This window comes from Cnephaeus nilssonii (assembly GCF_951640355.1).
Source record: "Cnephaeus nilssonii genome assembly, chromosome: 15".
In the NCBI taxonomy this organism is placed as follows: Eukaryota; Metazoa; Chordata; class Mammalia; order Chiroptera; family Vespertilionidae; genus Cnephaeus; species Cnephaeus nilssonii.
In genome coordinates, this window is record NC_137086.1 from 27,686,869 (window position 1) to 27,701,828 (window position 14,960).

A 14,960-nucleotide genomic window follows, 5' to 3' on the forward strand; every position below is an offset into this window, starting at 1 on the left:
TCTTATCTTTTGAGGATAATTAAGGTCACTTAGAGTGATATGCTGGGGGACTTTTTCGAAAGGTCTTTAGGATAGCTTTATATAAAAACTATTTATCTGTGTTTGCAACCACTACCACAGTAAGGGTATTAACTCAGAACTTAAATCTTATTATAGGAAGAGACTTTAAAGCATACAAAGCTTAATCCCTTCACTTGACAGATGAGAAACTTGGAGCTCATAACGGTTAAGTAAAATGCATTGGGTTACACTCAGGTGCTCTGGTCAACTTTCAGAGTCCTGCAGTCCAAATGATCAAAACCGCATTTCAGAAAGCCACTTTCCTTGCTTCCTTTGTGCTTCCCCGCCACTTTTGTTCCCTATTCCTTTTAACTCTAATTGGAAGAATAGCCCCTGATTTGATGTCAGCTGACTTGACCCTTTATTCCTAGTAAATCATGTCCCCATCACAGACCATTCCCTACGTGCATAGCACCCTTCAACCAATAGCAGCCTCTGTTGAAGTCTTCGCATCATTTGTATCTGTATCACCTTAAATGTTTGTTTAAAATGCAGGTCTGGCCCTGGCTGAGTGCCTCAGTAGGCTGGAGCACCTTCCTCACACCAAAGGGCTGTGGGTTCAATTCCCAGTCAGGGCACACACCTAAGTTGCAGGTTCAATCCCTGGTCAGAGGGCATACTGGAGGCAACCGATGGATGTTCCTCTCTCACATTTCTGTTTCTGTGTGTGTGTGTGTGTGTGTGTGTCTTCCTCTCCCCCCCCCCCCCCTCTCTCCCTCTCCCTCTCCCTCTCCTTCTTCCTCTCCCTCTCCATCTCCATCTCCCTCTCCTTCTTTTAAAAAAAATCAATAGAAACATAACCTTGGGTGAGGATGAAAAACAACAACAATGCAGGTCCACTGCTAAATCAGAAAATGTGGGGATAGGAATCTGCAGATTAATAAACTCTCAGGTAATTCTTATACACAAAGCTTCTAAGCATTGCTGCAGTCATATCCTGTCATCATTTTGTCCATATTCAACATCCTTTCCTCCAATTTTTGATCCGGCATCATCGTTCACCTCTCCTCCAAGCATCCGACTGGCCCCAGACGTCTCCCAAACACATTGAGCATTCTTTAACAACCGAGCCCCTCCTCCTACTTTCCCTCTGTCTCAACTTTGTATCTCACATCCGTATTCTTTTGGAGACATACTGCTTTTCTTTCAATGTCAAGCTCAAGTATACCTCCCCAGGAAAGCCTTTTTGGATATTTTTGACTGCTCTCCATACACTGGCTTGCCTTATAATGTGGCACATATCTCTTGTTATAGGACTTATCTTACTCGAGTGTAATTATGACGAATCTTTTCAAGAGTTATGGAGCACCAACTAAGTCCCAGGTTCTAAAGAAATACAAATCACAGTCCCTGCTATCAAGAAAATCAGGATCCAGATTTAGCCAGCATCCCCATCTGAACCACAGAACATAGAAATGTATCGGAGTAACTATTTTCTCAGTTCTCCCAAGGGATGATATGCAACTAGCACTGTCACACACAATAGATGTCTTAGGGCATGAGGGCTTAATCTTCTTGAGAAAGCCCCATTCATCAAATGCTAGTACACCTTCATTATAGAAGCAATAAGTGCTCTGACAGAGATAAGTCCAAAGTGAGGTGGGAAAGCAGAATAAGGAGACTGATTGCTTACGGGTTTGTTTCCCCGGCAGCTTTTCCTATTCCTTTTCTGTCCCCACTCAGCATTCAGTACAGATGCAATTCACGGAGGCCATGGAGCACATTTTGTTGTTGTTGAATTATGACGTTTGAACTCATTTTTATGGTTCTTGCTTTCAGAATCTGGTCAAGGCAATGCAACTTATCTGTATTTGTAAATCCAGCATCTACTTAGTGCTTGAGACACAGTTGTCACTCAGTAAGGACTTAGTGAATAAATGAACACATTTAGAAATGTTGTTACTCAAGGATCCTAAGTGCTACTTAAAGAAAAACTAATGTGAATGCGAAAAATCTTTCCTATAATTTAAACCACACTTCTGGGTGCCTCACTTCAAATGTAATTACTTTCGGTGTTATGTGTATTTCAAAGAAATGAAATTAAAGAGCTTATTAAAAGTGCCAGTAAAGTAGAATAAAGTGAAAAAAAGGTTGCATTTCCTGGGGTGGGAGTGTGGAGGTAAGTGGTAGCATTTTCAGTGTTATTCTAATGTAATAAAGACAAAGAAATTTAGTTTGAATATATTTTCAAGAATAAATAGCTTCTAATTACAACTTGAGTTTAGAAGAAGATAGTGGGGAATATTTACAATTCCATTAGCATTTTGGTGTCCTAAAGAGATTGTGAGGGGTTCTAGGATACAGCCTTCTTCTATTGCAAAGTCTGCAGCCATCTTGCTTCAAACAGAGTTGTCTTTTTATAAACATCACATAGTGTACACTTCATAGTTTTCCTGGGATTAATGGTTTTATTTATGTCAGCTAAAGACATTTCTTTGTTCCTTTACTCACCAAGAAAACTTCAGTCTGAGTGTGCTTCAGTTTAGAGAGGTGCCATTCTTCTTAGATGCCTCTAGGGGGTGCTTTATTAAAATTCATGTAGCAAAAGCATGCATTTCCCTAAATGTTTTCTTAATGCCTCAATTCCCCAACTGTCTAATTTATACCCAAGAAAGAGTTTACTTCCTTCAGGGCATAACCCATCGTATTACAATGTTATTAAAGTGGAAATAAATACATAGATGTAAGTTATCAGTAAAATAATCCTGCATAAACCATGGCCTGAAAAAATAAGAGTATATATGGAATTCAGCATAAGAACATGACCATGCAGAAATGATAATCAAGCCAAGGAAACCTGCACACCGTGAGTTTCAGCATTTTGGCAAGAGAAAGAATTGTGCTATGAAAGCACTACTCTAAAAATCAAATAAAGGTTAAGAGACCTATTTTAAAATTGTTATTAAAACACACAGGCATTTTACTTTAATGGTCCTGGGCTCAGTTTCAAATACATCAGAAGCGAATGCTTAAGGCTTGGATAGTAAGTACATGTTACCCCAAGACTGTAGCGTCCCTAAATGTGGATCTTTAGGGGACTGGCCATGCCTGTATCCTGTCCTGGTGGTTACTCTGTCCTCAGGGCACTCAGTCCAGAAGATCCTGATGCTCATCTCTGGAAAGAAGGATGAGCCCATCCAGCGGCCTAGAGGAAAGTGAGCCTGGGAGAGTTTCTGTGGGTCTTTGGAACTTTTTTTTTTTTTACATTTTTATTGAGTATGGAGAGGAAGGGGGGGGGGTGAGAGAGAAATATCAATGTGAAAGAGAAATATTAATCAGTCACCTTCCATACATGCCCCAACCAGGGATTGAACCCAGAACCCATATTCAACCGAGTAATTCTGTCCTGAGGTTCTTATTGTAAGCCTTAGAGTCACTATTGAGCTATGAAGGTGCACATTGTTTTATATTTTAGTATTTCTAAAATCTAGATCTGAGTTGCAACTGAGATCCATTGTAGCCTAAGTTAATTGGCAGTGTTTAGTGATTCATAACATAATTGTGCATCTTATAGCCAGTCATGTCAATGAAATGGGGTTGAGGTACTCTAGCTCAGTGATTTTCCAATTTTAATTTGCACATGAAATCACCAGGGCATCTTATTAAAATGTATATTGTGAGAGTTGGTAGATGTAGGGAGGGGCTTGGGTCTTTCAATCTAACAAGCACCCCAATAATGTTGATGCTACTGGTTCGCAGGCTACACCTTGATTAGTAAATCCCTAAGTGGGCTGCAAGTTATGATGGGCTCTCTTTCCTTTTAAACTACCTAAAACCTACAACTTTCAGTTTCATGCCATTGTTTAAAAATTCTTCTAATATAAATTCTAAGTAACTTTAAAAAATTGTATTGGTTAACACATAATAAATCAAATAATCTATATATATAAAAGGCTAATATGCTAAGTGTCCGATCATCTGACCAGTTGTTATGACACAAACTGACTACCAGGGGGCAGATGCTCAATGCAGGAGCTGCCAAGCTGCAGTGACTTGGCAGTGGCGGTTCTCGGGTGATGCACTCCAAAATAAAAGAGAGGGAGCCTGATTCCTTGCAGGGCCATGTGATTCCACCTTTAGCTGTGGGTTATGTTGTTGCTGAGGCACTGTCGGCCCCCAATCTGGTTTACTACACACTTGCATTTGTGTTCCACACCCTGTACGACAGCAACTTTGCAAATTGCCCTCTTGCACTCCGGGACCCCTCAAGGGATATTGGAGAGCTTGTTTCGGTCTGTTCCTTGCAGGCCAGGCCGAGGGACCCCACCTGCCGGAGGGACCCCACTCACTCCACAGACACAGAGGAGGGACTATGGGAGGTTGACTCCAGGGCTTGTCCAGCCTGCCCCATCCAGTCCTGTCCCACTGGCCACCTTCTAATTAATTTCCTTTCAATGGGCACAAATCTGTGCACCAGGTCACTAGTTATTAAATAATAACTAACAGTAATGCTAAGAAAGGATTGATTTCAATCATTGGTTACCACACCTTTAGTCTAGGGACCTTAGGTAAGAAAGTGTTAATGAATAAAGTGAACTTACTCTTTCAAACAGTTAAGCCTCACACATGAAGACTCTACTTGGTCTAACAGGCGGTGAATACAGGCAGGGAATGCAGCCATTATGTTTGAAAAGTAATGTTAATTAGAACTAGGTGATAATAATATCCTTAAAAAGCAAAAAATTACTTGTATTGGAACTATAAAAATTGAGTGACTATTCTGAATTTGGTTCCTTAAAAGATACCCTTGCTTTTCTAAAAGTTTTATGTTTCTCAATCATCTTTACAAATTTTTGATGCATTGGCAAGTGGATACTATAGTTTAGGAGAATGAACAAGGAAAGCACGCTGTGCTTAGAGTTCACAGAGAATTCTTCTGCATTCTTTACACATTAGTGATATGGATTTGATTATGTTACAAATAATTTGTGATCCCCAAGTTAATCTACTTTCCTCACAAATCTCTTAGAAAAGTTAAATAAAATAAATTTTAAATAATATAATGTGTGCAATATCTCAAACTCATCTGCAATCAAGGCAATCATCAGGCTTTGTAGGGTCTGCCCATGAAGCAAACCCTATGTGCATTATAATTATAGCTAAGTCACCATATTAAAATATTACAATATATCAGGTGCTATACTGATAACATATTTTGACTTAATCCTTTATAGGGATGAAAATTAAAGCATAGAAATATTAAATAACTACCAAGACTAGGAAGCAAGGATTTGAATGCCTGTCTGTGATTCCAAAGTCATTTATTTTTATCTAATTTTATGTAATATCAATCTATAAGTAGTTACTGTCACTCCCATTTCATTCATATTTAGAAACTTAGGCTGAGAAAAAAATATATGTTTATATATATATATATATATATATATATATATATATATATATATATATGTAAAGGACAATTCACTTATCATGACCTTGATTAGATGACGTATGTTAACCTAATTATCTTATATCCTGGCACTTTGCACAGAGCTTGGTACGTAGGACATAGTCATGTAACACACGTAGAACTAAACTAAACACTCAGAGTCACCAATTTCTCTGTGCACAGAATATTTACTCAACAATGATAAAAATCTCATTTCCTATTATTTTAATCACATGCTTTTGAATGACAACAGTATTATTTTCATTTTAAAGTAATTAATTTGTTTAAAATGTGTTTCAATAGTGATGATTCTCCTGAAAAAAGACCAATTACCATGCACAGGAATAATTTTCTCCAAACATAGCACTTGATCCAAAAAACTAAAGACAAGAATATATCATCTCATAATAGAAATTAAGATGAAATTCAAAATATTTACTTTGTTTTGGATGGAGTTCAGATTTTTAAATATGGCTTAAAGTTGGTTAAGTATATGGAGCTTTTTACTTTCTTTTTCTTTGTAATGTGTGTTCTTTCATGCCATTAGTCTTTCCTATTATTTTCCCACTAGAGGCCTGGTGCACGAAATTCGTGCACGGGGGGGGTGTCCCTCAGCCCAGCCTGCACCCTCTCCAATCTGGACCCCTCGAGGGATGTCCGACTGCCCGTTTAGGCCCGATCCCAATGGGCAGTCAGACATCCCTCTCACAATCCAGGACTGCTGGCTCCCAACTGCTCGCCTGCCTGTCTTCCTGATTGCCCCTAACCGCTTCTGCCTGCCAGCCTGATCACTCCCTAACCACTCCCCTGCCAGCCTGATTGATGCTTAACTGCTCCCCCGCCAGCCTGTTTGCCCCCAACTTCCCTCCTCTGCCGGCCTGGTCACCCCTAACTGCCCTCCCCTGCAGGCTTGATCGCCCCCAACTGCCCTCCCCTGCTTGCCTAATCACCCACAACTGCCCTCCCTTGCAGGCCTGGTGCTTCCCAACTGCCCTCCCCTGCTGGCCATCTTGTGGCAGCCATCTTGTGTCCACATGGGGGCAGCCATCTTTGACCACATGGGGGCAGCCATCTTGTGTGTTGGAGTGATGGTCAATCTGCATATTACTCTTTTATTAGATAGGATTATGAGTGGAACTAATTCATTGTGCTGTATTCCCATATAATATCATGCCCATTATAGAGCTGAGCAAAGAGAGACAGAGAGGATAACTCAGATTACCTTTTCACCTTTGAAACTGTTACTAATTTTCTCGGGTAGAATTATTTTATTTCTTCTGTATTACTAGAGCAATTTTTTTATACCTTACTTCAGGAACTTGTTTTGTAATTTTCTATTTCTTTGTCAGGCAGTCCTTCCAAATTCTTATATTCATTCTCTTTCTTAATGTATGTGTCCCCAGTATTTAGTACAGAGCCCAGCACACCATAGGTATATATTAATGTTGGTTTATTGAATGCATACATGCAAGGTTTAATGCATAAGCAAATGGAGACATTAAAAGAAGATACTCTAGTGGGTGCTGAAATTAAGAGGAAATGTTCAGTCTTAGACATTATTCATTACTGCTCTCTGCTGGGCTAGAAAATGTCACTTACTATATAGTCTATCAAGTCCTCAAAATTAAAATGCCATTGAACCCCCTGCCAAACCATGCTAGGCTAGCTCGGTATCTGACAGCACGGCAATGCATTATGGCAACTGCTGATATAGTTCCAGGCTTTGAGGCATCTGCTAAAAATGATGGGAAGTAAAAATCTGTGGGTCCCCTGGAAGGGAGGTTGCTATGTTCAAAGAGCTGAATTCCAGACAAGGACTCGCCAGATGCTCTATGGACTATAGAGCTGAGTTTCACCTCCTCGGGGACCTGAGCAGATGGGACTCCCTGAACCCAATCTCCAAGAGGAGTGTGTATGGCAAAATGCCTAGTCTCTGCCCCAATTTCTTATTTCCCTTGTCCCTAAGGCTACAATTCACAGAAGCATACTTACTCTTAGCAATGTATGAAGCTAACACTAATAGAAACCTGGAAAGTACTTCTTCCCAGTGTGTTTTGTGTGCATCCTGTTCATGTGGTTGGCTACAGAGTACAGACATTTATGGCAAGCATTATTATTTTCTCCCCCCCCCCCCCAATTAGGCCTTCTCTTCTCCAACATCCTAGCAATTTAGGCTGCATTTTTGTTATTTCTTTCCCCTCATAGGTTCCTATAAAGTCCATTTAATATAACTTTACCTTTATGAAACTATTGAGAATAAGGAAAAATAAATGAGATTACACTATGAGTAGAAAAATCAAAATAGAGTAGCAGTTAAAGGCAAGGATTATTAGTTTGCAGTTATCAGTTGAAGGTCCAGTTACTCAGGTTCAGATCTAGGCTCTGTTACTTAGTAATTGTTTGCCCTTAGGTCAGTTACCTAGTTAGTCCGTTACCGCCTATCTCCACATCCTCATGTGTTAAATAGGGATAGTAGTAATGTATAACTATTGCCACACGTGGAGTGTTACCTTTGAGTATACAAAGCACTGAAAAAGCTATAGTGTACCGTCTATGTAACGTATTAATAAAACTAAAATGCTACAAGTCCACATGCAAAATATATATTCTCTGACTCCCTTGTTGCTATGTTGAAATATCAGATATCAAATTATTTCACACAGTTCCATTGATTTATTTTTTCAAGTAAATTGTTAATTTTTCTGTGTTGCTGATGACCATGCTTATTAGGTAATACACTGGACGTTGTAGATATTATGAGAAATATAAAATACTTAATATATTACTATTGCTACTCTGGAATATACCAACTCCCTTACTTTTTCAGCAATAGCTCTGACTTTTAGCATCCCTTTGTGTGATGCCTGGTGTGACCATAGGCACAATTAAGTAACATAGAGTTTATGTCTATTTGAATGATCTGATTCAGACAGTGTGCTCAACTAGCAGGATTACCCTACTCAAAGATAGAAAACCAAGGTCAAGGTCCAATCCCACCACTCAGAGAGAGGCAGGTGCTCTGCTGAGATCTCAGGATCCTCAGTTATACTTGAAGATGTTATTATTATTATTGTTATTGTTATTATTACTACATCGCAGGGGTTCTTGGGGAGACACCCTTAAAAGGAAAGGAGGGTTTCTGACATTACAATAGCTGTGGTCTGCTGTCCTGCAAAGGAAAGAAGGCAAAGGTAATTGAGCTCAGCTTCCATTTTGGTGCTGGCACTTTATTACAGCAGAAGACTGGAAACACATTTCAGTATGTTCAAGATCCAAAATAAAGCAGGCAGGACCTATAATTAATCAGGCCAGTGGCACGTAAGAATTTGTCAAATTCTCTGACATGCCCACAAATTCCAGTTTGCTTTCTGGTTAGTTCTAAAAGCAAACTGCCATCTTCTGTGTTTTAAATCAGATGGAGAAAAATTTATTTATTTTTAACTGCTCAAAACTCTATAGGCCAATTTCTTCCCTCTCCAGCTGGGCTAAACCAGGCTCTCTTATTATGAGTCACTAAGCCAAGACCCTGCCTCTAGGAAGGCAGCCCAGAGCCAATGCATGAGTCCTTGTATTAGGGGAATTCCCTTGTTGTTTTATTGGTTTGGTTTGCAATCTATTCACTTTGTGGGCCATTAGCAAAACCTATCTTAAAACAGTTAGCTCAAGTGAGATATTTTACCAAACATAATTAAGATAGTATTATCCCTATTTATATAACAGAATGGTGAGCAAAAATATGTGGACCTGTATGAAAATGTCAAGGAAGAAGTGAGATGGGAATGCATAAAGCAATTCTCTTCCCCTAAGAGTGAATGAAGCCTGTAGAAAGATCTATGTAAAAAAATGTAACATGCTACCTACCGATATAGAGACCATGGCAACATAACAAGAGAAGAAAGGGGGAAATCACTAGGTATCAGGAACCCCAAGGAGGAAGAGCCTGGAGGAAATGAAAAGCTGGGGAGAAATGGGGAGCCTATATCAAGAGGTCCCCCCCAACTAAAAAAGTTCTCCTTCCCTCCATGCTTCATGATTTATAGACACCAGTGAACATCTCCTTACCTCCCAAAGTTCCGGGAAAAGTAACGTAATATGCAAATTCTGCATTGGATTTTTGTACTTACATGTAAATTACAGGATTCTACTCCTGTTTGAGCCACAAAGGAAATAGGAAAACAGAAGTTCACCTGAGGACCCACATTTGAGGAGTTAGTTCCACCATAGAAGAGGAAAACTGAGAAGGCTTCACAATTTCCTCAAGTTCTCTTTTGTTCCAAAGAAGAAAGATAGGGATTAAGGAGTACTTGTGCAAAGTAAATATGGCACCTCTTTCCCATTGCTAATACTGGTACGCTGTGGGAATTACAGTATTACTGCTGCATAAGGCAGAGGAGACCATACTAACAGCACACAATAAGCAACTGTTTTTTCACAGTGGGGGGAAATGCTTACATAAGAGCATGTTTTCTGAACCTCATCCACCTCATAGCATCTTCCAAATTTTTAGTGCTAAAAGTTTCTCAGAGTAATTAAAGGCTGAGCTGATCTAATTAGTTTGATGAAATTTTCAGTAGGGATTTAATTCTCCTTAGCCTTTCACTTGCTTTTTTTTTTTTTTTTCCTAGAATCCTTTCTTAGGCTCATCCCAAGCAACATTTAGTGACAGGAATCTAAATTGCCTCACACAGGCAGCATCTCCACTCAAAGGATGAAAGCAGGTATATATGGCTAAAAAACAAACTTCAAATACAAAATTCTATGTTGTTTTATTGAATACCAGCCTTTCATACCTCTTCAATTTTATTTTTCCTCCTAATAAACTATCCATATATATAAAAACCTAAGGGACCATCTGACCATCCATGTGTCAGTAGCTATGACACACACGGATCACCAGGGGACAGACGCTCAATGCACAGGCATGGAAACATGGAACAGACTAATGAATTTCAGAGGGAACGGGGGAGGAGGAAGGGTGGGAAGAGAGATTAACCAAATATCTTATATGCATACTAGAGTCCCAGTGCATGGATTCGTCCTTTGGCCTGGCCTGCAGGGATCAGGCAGAAACCGGCTCTCCAACATCCCCCGAGGGGTCCTAGATTGTGAGAGGGCGCAGGTCAGGCTGAGGGACCCCACTGGTGCATGTATCTGGTGCATGTATCTGTGTACCTGGCCTCTAGTGTTAAGTAATCTTGACTCTGCAGATGGGAAATAGATGTTTCAAAGCATTGTGGAGGCACAAAGAAATGCATATAGCAAGAGATGCTAAGGCAAGATTAATGAGAGAGCAGCATAACCCTTACTTGTAAGTCATTTTCTAACAGCACCAAGTCCTCATGGTCAAAATATTCAGAGAGAAATACATATTAGTGAACTGTTCATCTATCTCTGAGGATTTTTAAAGAATCTCTATAATGAGCATCTTAGAAATCATCTCTGATACTTTTATACAGAAAAATGTATTCCAAGTAGTCTAAGGTGAATGGACTGATCTGTAGTGACTTCCAATAGATTCTAAGCATCCCACTTAGATGCCATTTATCTTTCTGCAGGGCCAACCAATTCCCTCTCATGGTATAACAGTCACTTAAAACTGCTTGTTGGGAAAATTAAATTAAACTCAAAATGATGAATAATTCTTAAGGAACATATATTGTAGCTTTTACTCAATGTTATAAAAAATGCAATTAAAATATAAAGAAATGTTTCTTGCCAGAGCATTGGTATTGCTTTTGTAAAAAACAGATTGAAATAGCATAATTTTAAAGGTGTATTTTTCTCTAAAAATTTCATAGATATGGGCTGTATATAATGGTAATTTATTATTTATAATTTTTCCTTTAACTTTTCTTGAATTTATATCCTTTGAAAGTAATTTTCAGTAGCTCAAACATTTCTCCAAAGGTTTTTTCATGTATTTACAATAAAATAAGTTTTAAAAAACTACTTTGATCCTCCATTATAAATTCTTGGCCATTCAAATTTCCCTCTAATTTTGAACAAAGTATAATGTAAAAAGTTCAGGTTAGATTTTGTTGAAATTATTTTATTTTATTTTGAAATGTAAAAATCCCCCCCCAAAAAAAATATTCTTAATAAGGATTAGTTGCTCTACATGCAAACCAAGTCTTATTTCCAATAGGCATTACCAAATGCCATACATATAAAGTCCTAACTGCTTCTCATGAACATTAGGTTATGTGTTGTTTCACTATGTAGAATGATTTCTTCTTTTACTTTAATCTTTTAAGAGTGAAGATGTGAATACATGATAGTGGTAGGGCATTGTTAAGTCTGTACCTTGAGTGCTACTCTTTACAATGAAAGAGAGCCAGCCATTCAAATATTATATTTTATCTGACAGGATTCTGTGTTCTAATCCTGTTATCCCCTCATTGCTCTTGATGGGTCATGTAACTTCTCTAGGTCAGTTTTCCCATTTCCAAAATAAGGAGGTTGGACTTGAAGAATGATTTACAGGATCCTTTCTATTCAACACTCCCCAAAATTTCTTCTCTGACTTCAGACATGTGTTATGAGTGTCTCTCCCAGGAATGGTCATCCTAAGAGGGATTATATTTTATTTTTTAAAAATATATTTTATTGATTTTTTACAGAGAGGAAGGGAGAGGAATAGAGAGTTAGAAACATTGATGAGAGAGAAACATCGATCAGCTGCCTCCTGCATACCGTCTACTGGGGATGTGCACGCAACCAAGGTACATGCCCTTGACCGGAATTGAACCTGGGACCCTTCAGTCCGCAGGCCAATGCTCTATCCACTGAGCCAAACCGGTTAGGACCTAAGAGGGATTATATAGTAGATTGAAAAAAAAAATGTTATGAGCCATAAATGAAACCACAATTAAGGTTTTTATACATGTAATGTGATACAGGGCAGAAAACCCAACAGGGTATGTTGCTATCTTTTCAGTAATAATACAAAGCTCAGCTATCTGAAACAAGGTGATTTAACTCAAAATCTATGATACTTTGTCACAATTTCATTTCAGAGTTAGGAAGAGCAGGGCATTCTAAATAGTCATTCAGACACGGATGGAAGCTATGAACCATCTGAAAGCCCTTTGAGTGAGGTCTGTTTTGATTTATAGGCTGATTGTGCCTGCATCTTTCCACCCTCTGGTGTGTTGGGAGGAAATAAAGTGCAAGAGATTACACATCAAAACTACAGCACTTGCTCTAAACACATGCCCCAGGCTGTGGAAGAGAGATGAGGGATGCGCCTAGTCACTAAAGAGGAGTGGTATCTATCCAAAACCTATAAAAAGACAATAGCGTGAGTGAATCCTCATTGTATGGATTCCGTAGCTACCAATTAAGTGCCATGAAGGAGACCAACTGACTTGGTTTTGCTGTAGTGCTTTTTATGTGTGTGGTTGAAAGACCAATTGAAAAGAGATTAATTCTAAAGTGTGTGGACTACTCATTATCATTTAAACATGAAAGGCATTAATCCGAAACTGCAATTTTAGCTTAAGGCAATTCACTGTAGATTCATACACACACACACACACACACACACACACACACACACACACACACACACACACAATTGCCTCGCCCAGAGACAGAGAGGTTCAGCTAAACTCAGGTGTTGACTGCAGAAATACTCATGTTCTTACAGGATACCTGAAAGGGCTCTTTAGCTAGAGATCCATGGATTCCCTTTCCTTTTCCCAGTCCATATGGGGACTCACCTCCTATAGATAAAGCAGGACATAGGGGCTGATTGTAGGCTGGCCTGTTGAGAGTGAAAGTGAGGAAATAGGGTGGGTGTGGCTTGGTTCTTTCTCCAACCCCAATTCCCATCATCAGAGGGGGTTTCAAACATCTGATATTTTGAAATTATGTTTTTTACCATGTTTCTCCCCAATAGAAATACGTTCTCTATCTCTTGCCTATACAAACCACAGTTATCCTTCAAGACTTTCATATTCTTACGCTTCTGTGTATCCTCCTTGTCTACCCGATGTCTCTCTCATTTCATTCTTTTGAACTCAACTGGGTGTAACTGGGCCACACGATTTAAGACCCCATTCCTCACAGTCTACTGCACATTTCTAAAAACAGTTCTCAGTTTGTAGCAAACTTAAGGGTTTGTACACTTCTCTACAGCAAGAACCCTAACATACATTTTTTGGGGGACACATGGTGGCTAAGGACACAAAAGACTCTGACACATTACTTCCCTGATTAAGCCCTAGGCCTCAATATTTCTTACATGAGATCTTGTTCAAGAAACTTACCTATTCTGAACCTCAGTTTCCTTGTCTGAAAATGCAGATAATAAAATTACTACCTATATTGTAGAGATCCCAGTAAAGCTCTTAGTATAGTATCAGGCACAAAATAAGAGTTCAAAAAATGTCAATGATATTATTATAATAGCCAGCAGTCCTGCACACGAATCCGTGCGCCAGTAGCTCTCTGCGGGGCCTGGCCTCTCCGCGCCTGCTGCCCAGAGACTCTCCATGGCCCAGAGGCCCATCCGCGGCCAGGTGCGGAATGCTTGCCTCGTCACCGTGGTGACAAAGCAAGTATACTGCCAGGCCACTCACACTGCCCGCTCTCAGTGGCTGTCCCCCCAGGACTGGGGGACTCCGGCGGGGCTGAGAGGACTGGGCGCCGCCATCTTGTGGCTATGGGTGCTGCCATCTTTGTGACGGAGTGATGGTTAATTTGCATATTACCCTTTTAATAGATAGGATTATAATAATTATCATTATTTTATTATGTCCACAGAGATTAACACAATCCTGAGTCATACTATATATTTTTAAAGAGTAGAAGTTATTCTCTGGGAGGGAATTGATCCCTCCCACCACGAAGTATGGTTAGATCCAGCCTGTCAGAATTACATCTCCTTGCATTTGTTAAAACTATAGCATTTCTAATCCCCCTTAGGACTCTTCTATACATTACTCACTGGGCAGTGCCCCGCCCAGTGAGTTCACATAAATGGAAAACAAGTAAGGATGACCCCAGCAGTGACTGTTTTTCACTGATGCCTGCCCAAATCAAGTTTATATGATTAGACTATTTCCTTTAAAATTAATCAAAGTATGTCACTGCTTACCAACAACACCTACAGGTAACCCTTAATAAATTCAGTTATTGAACTTTACATTTTAGAGGTCTACACCAAGCATGTCAAACTCGCGGCCCACGGGCTGCATTCCTCGTTTATTTGGCCTGTGTTAGCCTTTGAGTTTGCCATGCTTGGTCTATACCAGTGGTCGGCAAACCGCGGCTCGCTAGCCACATGCGGCTCTTTGGCCCCTTGAGTGTGGCTCTTCCACAAAATACCACAGCCTGGGCGAGTCTATTTTGAAGAAGTGGTGTTAGAAGTTTAAGTTTAAAAAATTTGGCTTTCAAAAGAAATTTCAATCATTGTACTGTTGATATTTGGCTCTGTTGACTAATGAGTTTGCTGACCACTGGTCTACACCATTAAACTTCAGCTCAATGAAACCAGAGGAACCTCTGG

General features: G+C 39.6%; 1 protein-coding gene across 2 annotated transcripts in view; it reads right to left on the reverse strand.

Annotated features, from left to right (window-relative positions):
* NRXN1 (neurexin 1) overlaps positions 1-14,960 on the reverse strand; it is a 994,129-nt gene that overhangs the window by 600,563 nt on the left and 378,606 nt on the right. The window lies entirely within an intron of this gene.